We start from the raw sequence: 8,858 nt of genomic DNA on the forward strand, positions 1-8,858 counted from the left end.
GGGGGGGGGGGGGGGGGGGGGGGGGGGGGGGGGGGGGGGGGTTGGAACTCAGCGTAGCGGCCGAGAGCAGGGCTGGAAATGCTGCCTGCGCCGAGCACGTGTGACCCGGCTGGGCTCCGCCTAGAAAAGAGGCCCTACAGGACCTCAGTGCTGAGTTTAGCGGCTCCTTTCCGAACATCCTTCTGCAGAGCTGGGGGTGGCCGGGGCGCAAAGCCCTTGGGCTTCGGGTCCCCAGGGGGACCGAGCTGGCTGCATCCTGAGGCCCACTGCCTTGAGGGCCCGGGCGTTCGAAGAATCACCGCCCCCTACCCCCCCACCCCCAACCCTGTCCGGCTCGCAGTCTCGAATCCCAGGATGGAGGGAGCTGCGCGGCGTCAGGGACCAATGGCGAGGACGCGGGGCAGATAGGGCCCCGGAGACTCCGCGGAGTTGGGGCCTGAGGTGACCGGGGCCGCGGCCCCCGAGGGTGTCTGCCCCAGCCGGGCCGGAGGGTCAGCGCGGACCAGCTGCGCGGCCCCCGAGGCGCGGGTGGGACATTAAGGCCGGGTCTGAATAGGGCGGCGGCGACGGGCTCTGGGAACGCCACCAGATGACACGCAGGCGACGGGGCCATTTTCCCCTTAATTGCGAGGCCAGTGGGTGCGCCGCGGACGGTAGGCTCCAAACGCACGGCCAGAACGCAGCCCGGACGCCGCTGGTGGGTTTTGTGGTGCCTTTTTTGTTGTTTTTTTAAGTCCTTCATTGGAAGCGGCTCAATAAAAGTATTCAGAGTGCCTCTCAAGTTGCCTTTTAACCGGAGTTCTCCAACTTATTTCTTGGTTCTTTCGGTTGACATGGTGCAAAGAAAAGTCAGCGAGCGTGTTGCTGAATTGCAATGTCTCGGGGCACCTCCACATTCAACACTCCTCTGCCGGCCGCTGCCGAATGAGCCCGCACTCAATTCGATTTTCCTTGCTGTTGGGCACATTTAGGAGCGCCTCTATTTGTGAAGTTCATTTCTAGGCAAATGTATTCAAGAGCTGATGGGAATGAATAGGACCGTGTGTCAGCCGCCCCTAATTGGGATTAAAGCACTTAGGAGCATATGCAGAGAGTGACAGAAATTCTCAGGTTGCATTGTGTTCAGACTTCCACCCGCTTGGACACTCCTCCTCCAAGGGAGATTTATAAAGCTTGCAGGGAGAAACTGAGGAAAGAAAAGCGAAACGGAACAGAACCGGGCTAATGGCTCACGATGGGGCTGCCGTTCAGCAAGTGGTGGTGACAGCTTCTGAGAAAAGATGCTGGGGGATAATTGAAGGCGGGTGGGGGAGCGGGTCTGAACTCTTTAATCAGAAAGGCGGAGTGTTAAAAGGCGAAATAAAGATGTTCTTGAGATTCCCAGACGGTTTTTTCCCCCCTTTCCTTTTTTTCTTCTTCCCCTTGAAGAGCTTGGCTTTCTTTCTTTTTATCTCTGCCTCCCATCCCCACCCCCAAAGAACATACCATCTCTTGGGGCAATAACAAGAACAATTTGGTATTTGAATTAGGAAAAGTCAAAAGAAACAAAAGTATGGGGGTTTTTTGTATGTTAAAGAGAATGTCACACTCAAATCAGTCAATGAAAATATTTCCTGATGTGTGGAAGTGTGTGCAAAATATACACACGCTCCGTTAAAAAACAAGCCGAATGATAAATATTCGTTAAAATTCAGACTGTGTATGTAGATACATAGTCTCTCGTAAATGTTCACTCTGAAGTGGCTGCTGGCTTTCCCAGCTGAAGGTGACAAGGCCTTATAGATGCTAAAAATCAGCCTGGAGCTGAGGCTGAGACAGTTGCCTAAGCAGAGAGTGGTGACCACCTCCTGGCCCCTGAGAGCAGAGGAGCCAGAAATGACAGAAGAACACTGAACAAAAGAATGGTGAGGGAGAGAGCAGATATTTCTAAAATTATCTAGATGTCCTTGTTTGTTTCTTGATTTGTTTAAAGCCACCTGGAAACACTGGTTCCCCGGAGGGGTGGGAGACTCTGGGTGTCTCACCTTGAGGACAGGAGGGAGACTTCTCACTGTATCCTTTTTGTGTTGTTTTGGATTTGGTACCATAAGAATGTATTTCCAATTAAAATTTACTTTTGAGATTTAAATTCTTTTCAAAAAATATGCATGGGGCAAAGGAAAAAGAGGGAAAGAAGAACAGGAAGGTGATGTGTGGATCTATAGAAAGGATAATAGCCAGTAGTTTTTATAATAAATCTCTACTCAGAGTTAGGCACTCAAACCCAGTATCTCTAGAGACACCTGTTGACACCACCCAATCCAGGGCCCCGCCCCCCTGCCTGAGCCCTGGTGGGAAGATGGGTTCTCCAACTTCTGCAAAGGGGATTCTGAGCAGAGAAGATGATCATGTGACAAAGGCACAGTGATGAGCCAAACATTTTTTCTCTCTTTCAATTCCTCAAATTCCTGAAAACCTCCTTCCTCTGCATAAATATTTCACATTTTACCTCACGAAGAAAGAACTTTTAAATCTGTGTTTAGGAGGCACAGAATTTTCCTTTAACCCATGACCCAGTTTTCAACTCTTTGGAAAGTGGTGCATCATGGGAGGAAGCTGTCCTGGCAGGTACTATTATGGCCCCTAAGACAATCTGTGAGTGAAGGAAGTTCATTATATGGTTATTATGATAACAATAGGAAACAATAAAAATACCCAGCTAAGTCCCAACTAAAACCAAATTCAGGTTCATAACCAGCATCTCTGAATAACAATTAGTTAAGTTCACTAGTAGTATCCCGTGTATTCACCTAATGTCACCATTAATTATATATATGTCTGATTTAAAATGCAATACCGTCACTCGTGTTATTCCTGTTCATGTCATTCATGTCCATGACCAAATGCTGATACATTTTAGTTTCCTGAAAGTATGTTTGGATTTTATATGTCCTTATTTTATAGTAGGGGTTCACATTCAGATAGCTTTTCAAATACGTACATAATCACAACATAAAATTAGATAAGATTACAAAAGATGAACTTTTATGCACATACAAACTATTTTTCTTTGTTAAACAACTTTATTGAAATATAATTCGTATACCATACAATTTACTCATTTAAAATGTACAAGGGTGCCTGGGTGGCTCAGTTGGTTAAGCATCAACTCTTGATCTCAGCTACTTTAAATAGATAGATGATAGATAGATGATAGATAGATAGATAGATAGATAGATGATAGATAGATAGATAGATAAAATATACAATTCAATTACTTTAAGTATATTCACAGGGTTGTACAACCATCACCACAATCTAATCTTAGAACATTTTCATCCCTCTCCCCAAAAGAAAGCCCACACTCATTAGCTATCATTCCCCATTTGTTCCCAAACTTCCCGGTTTTAGGCAAACACCAGTGTATTTTCTGTCTGCAAAGATTTGCTTTTTTTTTTTTTTTGAGGTGGGGCAGAGGGAGAGGGTGAGAGAGAATCAAGCAGGTGACACAGCCAGTGTGGAGCTGGTACAGGGCTCGATCTCACAACCCTGAGATCATGACCTGAGCCTAAATCAAGAGTCTGATGCTTAACGAACTGAGCCACCCAGGCACCCCAAGATTTGCTTATTTTGCACATTTCATATAAATGGAATCATACAATATGTGGTCTTTTGTGACTGGATTCTTAGCATAATTTTCCAAGATTCATGCATGTATCGGTATGTTGTTCCTTTTCATCATTGAATAATATTCCACTGCATAAATATTTCACATTTTACTTATCCACTCATCAGTTGATAGGCCTTTGGATTGTTTCCTTCTTTGCTATTATGTATAATGCCGATATGAACATTTGCATATAAACTTTTCTATGTATATGCCTTAGTTATTTTGTATTTTGTATGTATATGTGTTAGTTCTTTTGGATATATACCCATGAGTGGAATTGCTTGGTCATATCATAACTCTACGTTTAATTTTTTAAATAACTATCAAACTGTTTCCAATTTTACAGTCCCACCAAGAGTGCATGGGTGTTCTAGTTTCTCATATCCCCTAATATGTTTTATTATCTGTCTTTTTAAATTATACCAGCCTGTTAGGGGTGAAGTGGTACCTCACTGTAGTTTTGATTTGCATTTCCCTAATGACTAACTGACTAGTGCTCAAGCATCCTTTTATGTGCTTCTTGCCATTTGTATATCTCCTATAGAGAAATTTTATTCAAATTCTTGCCCATTTTTTAATTGGGTGATTTGTCTTCTTATTATTGAGCACCATACAATTTTTTTTATCATTTTTTAAATGACCAACACAAAACAGATTGTTAGGTTTAACCATCATAATGCACTAACAAGTAGATTTTATTATTTATCTTTTACCAATGAGGAAAGTTCAGAGAGGTTAAGAAGCTTGCTTAGGGTCACATGGTAAATAATAGATACAAAATTCTTCTCACATTCTTCTGAGTTCAAAGCCCAGGCCATTTTCACTTGACCACACTGCATTCAGAAGGCTTAATTGACTTCACATATCTGCTGTCCTCTATGAGGATCATTGAGTTATCATGGAATGTCCCAGTGGTTGAGAGAGGTAGGCCCTGGAGTCAGACTGCCTGGATTCAAATCCTGCCTCTGAGACTTATTAGCCATATGACCTTGAGCAAGGGTAACCTTTCTATTCTTCAATATCTTCATCTGTAAAAATGAGTAATAAGAAGACCTACTTTGGGGTGCCTGGGTGGCCCTAGTTGGTTAAGCATGGGACTTGGTTTTGGCTCATGTCATGATCTCAGGGTTGTGAGACCGAGCCCTGTGTCCAGCTCCGTACTGGATGTGAAGCCTGCTCACGATTCTCTCTCCCCTCTCCTTCTGCCCCTCTCTCCCACCGCTTTCTCTCTCTCCCTCTAAAAAAAAAAAAAAAAAGACCTACTTCACAGAGTTGTTGAGAAAATTATGAGATGTTGATACAAAGTGCTTGACATAGCACTCAGGACATGGGATATACTCAGTAATAATGTTAATTATTAACATTTTTATAAAGGTTTTATTTATTCATTTGAGAGAGAGACACACACAGAGAGCACAAGCAGAGGAAGAGGCAGAGGGAGAGGGAGAAGCAGGCTCAATCCCAGGACCTGGAGATCATGACCTGAGCCGAAGGCAGATGCCTAACCATCTGAGACACCCAGGCGCCCCAGTTATTAATATTTTTATGATAATACTTATGCTTACCACTTTCCGAGCCCTATAAGGTACTGTACTCTTAGGCTGGAAATTGTACATAATAAATCAAATGCAGCAGGACTTCTTGACACCAGAAGGCACCTAGTGAGGCAGTCACATAAGATACAGGTGTGTGTAGGAGGGCAACAAATAATTGATGAGGCAAGCCTTGCTTTATAGACATAATCCAGCTGATAAATGAAGACAGAGTTCAAAAATACAAATATTATTGTTCTGTAACACTTCATAAAATAATGGAGGAAGGTACTGATCATCAATGATAACTGGAATCACAAAGAGCAAGTCAACTACATATTACGTGCCTCTGAGTGGAAGTCGGCAACATGGGTCATGCCGAAACAAGCAAGCAAGCAAACAAACAAACAAAATTAAACCTGAATCTGATTGTTTTGATAATAGGAAATAGAGAGACAGATGAACTTGACACAAATCCAGAGGCATACGATCAGAAAAAAAAATAATAATTAACAGACTGTGGAACCCTCTACTGAACAAATGACCTTTTTTTATATTTTACAAATAGGTTGTGGGGAGGAGGGAGAAGGACAGGAACCAAAAGATTTAAAGATGCTTAAAGGATGTGGTGGTTTTCAAATATGTCCACAGATGCTTTAACAATCCTCTCTTCCAAAGGTGGAGCCTGTGTGTGGGTCAGATTTAGGGATTTGTTTGTAACAAATAGAATATGGGAGAAGTGACAGTGTACTATTTTTGAGACTAGACCATAAAAGGCATTGTAGATTCCTCCTTGATAGTTCTAGAACTGACTAGATGTTTAATGATATTAGGAATTAATATTAATTTTTAGTGGAATAATTGTAACATGTTTATTTTTATCCTTATTTTTCAAAGATACACACTAAAATATTAGCAGATTAAATGTAATGTCTAAGGATTTGCTTCAAATAATTCTAAGGTGGGGTGCAGTGGGTCCAGGTATAGATCAGGGTTTTTTTAACCTCAGCACTATTGACATTTTGGACTGGATGATTCTTTGTTGTAGGAGGTGTCCTGTGCATAGCAAGATATTTTGCAGCATCCCTGGGCTCTATCCACTAGATGCCAGTAGTATCTCTCCTCTAATTATGACACCAGACATTGCCAAATGTTTCGGGGGGCAGTAAAATCATCCCCCGTTGAGAACCACTGGAAATAGATGAAACAAAATTGAGATTTTGTTTAATTTAAGTGACAGGTACATGGGGGTTCATTATACTCTCCTCTCTACTTTTGTATGTGTTAGAAATTTTCCAAAATAAAATATTATTTAAAAATCCAGTAGGCGAGAAGAGATGTGGAGCAGGTGGTGAGTGTGTATACATTGTCGATATTCCACTGAAATCTGTGGGGAAAAAATAGATCCTTCAGTTCTGTGATCTTTCAGGAAGCTGTAGCAGAGATGAGCCAGAGAGAATGTGCTAAGTTGTAGAGTCTTCAACCTAAAAGGCCATCTGGAATTCTCAAAGCTACAGGGGTGCCCCACCAGACCTAAGGAACCCACAGGCACAGTGTCCAAAGCTGTCACGATCAAAAATGTTAATCCTGTGGCATTGAATAAAATTCCTCCTCCTCTTCTTAACTGGAACAGAGTCTACCAAATGTGGTCTGTGCTTAAGTCAATTTATACATGGACTAAATTCATTTTATTTATACGAATACCTTCCTTTAAAAAAATCAGTGAAGTTATTCTACATTCACCCTTGACCTTTGCAGTCTTGCATTTCTGTTTTTGAAACCAATAGGAAGGATGGAAGGCGGTGGGGAGGGGGTGAGTCCTCTGTATTACTACAGAGGGGATACAGTGCCCCTAACTTGATGTCCCAAGACATGTGTGCATCATTGGGAATTCTTACGTGTTATGAATTCCCTCCCCCAATTCATATGTTGAAATCCTAACACCCATTACTTCAGAATGTGACCTTATTTGGAGATAGAGACTTCCCTACCGTAGCGATAATCAAGTTAAAATGAGGTCATTAGGACGGGCCCTAACCCAATATGACTGGTGTTCTTACACGAAGGGGAAATTTAGACATAGATATGAATGTAGGGAGAACATATGAACATGGGGATGGCCATCTACAAGCCAAAGAGAGTCCTAGAATGGATCCCTCCTTAGTCCAAGGTTGTTCAGAAGAAATCAACTCTGCCAACACATTGACTTTGACCTTCAGAACCGTGAGACAATACGTTCTGTTGCTTAAGCCACCTAGTTTACGGTACTTTGTTATGGCACCCTAGCAAACTAATCCAGGTACAAACATCAGAAACCGTCTTTTAAAGATTGAATCAGAAAAAGATATTAGGTGGTTCTGATTCTAAGCAAATGGCAGAAAGACTGCCAAAACTAGACCACAGGTGGCTCCACTGGAAATAGCCACTGCACAGGACACAGACCCCATAAATGGCATTGCCAATTCTGAGCATGGACCTCTGCCATTACCGCCTCAGGGAATTTGATATCTCTATTACCCTCATAAAAATGGATTCCACACAAGTATTTGCTTTTTTTACATTATTTAATTCCAAATCAAAGTCCTGGATAGTAGCATCTGACTTAGAGAATAAGCCACATTGCTATGCCCTAGATGCAAAAAGAAACATGAGAAAGGGAGCTTCTAACTTACAAACAGGGGAAGGATGAAGCCACAAGGTAGGTAGTCAGTAGTTGAAGGTACGAGGCAGTTATAGTTGAAGGGTCTTCATAGATTCTCGTGGCCAAAAAAAAAAAAAGCATGATATAATTTCTCCACATTGTCTTAGTCACTGTAGCGAAGTCTTCTGTTTGCTTCCCATATATCGGTTCTCCCCATCTTCTTTTTTTTTTTTTTTTAAGATTTTGTTTATTTATTTAACACAGAGAGAAAGAGCACAAGCAGGGGGAGCAGGAGAGGAAGAAGCAGGCTCCCCATTGAGCAGGGAGCCCGATGTGGGACTCGATCCCAGGACTCTGGAATCATGACCGGAGCTGAAGGCAGACACTTAACCGACTGAGCCACCCAGGCGCCCCATTCTCCTCTTCTTCTAACAGAACCCTGACTACATTACATTATAGCTGGTTACATTACTGTCTGGAACAAAGACTGTGTGTTCCAGACTCTTTGTAACTAGATGTGGTTGGGTAAGTTCTGGTTAATGTGATATAAACAGAATGTTTTCTGAGGCGAAGGAGACAACTTAGACCCCTTTTGCTTTTTCTCATGTCTGAATGCAGACGCAATGGCTGGTGCTACAGAAGCCATCTTGGTCCATGAAACACTTCCTGTATATGGAAACCACGTGCTTGGGATACACAAACAGAAAGATACAAGGAGGTAGGATACCAGATGACTTAATGGAACCACCACACCAACCCTGGATTACCTATGTCTGGACTTCTTTTAGGTGAAAATAAACCTGGTGTCTTTGGGTCATTTCTTTGAGTATGTAGGGAGAATGAGGAGGAAGGGAGAGAGTCTTATTAGTCAAAGTTAAAAGCAATTCCTAAGTGGTACTGCTAAAAAATGGAACATGTTGGTTTGTTTCCTTTTGGGCTTTGACCTTGTTTGTGTGTTATCAATAAACTGACTTTTAGATTTCCTTGTAACTTGTTAGTTTTTATGTTTGGGAGGTTTATAAATAAATAAAACTTT

This window comes from Phoca vitulina, unplaced genomic scaffold (assembly GCF_004348235.1).
Source record: "Phoca vitulina isolate PV1807 unplaced genomic scaffold, GSC_HSeal_1.0 scaffold9, whole genome shotgun sequence".
Classification (NCBI taxonomy): Eukaryota; Metazoa; Chordata; class Mammalia; order Carnivora; family Phocidae; genus Phoca; species Phoca vitulina.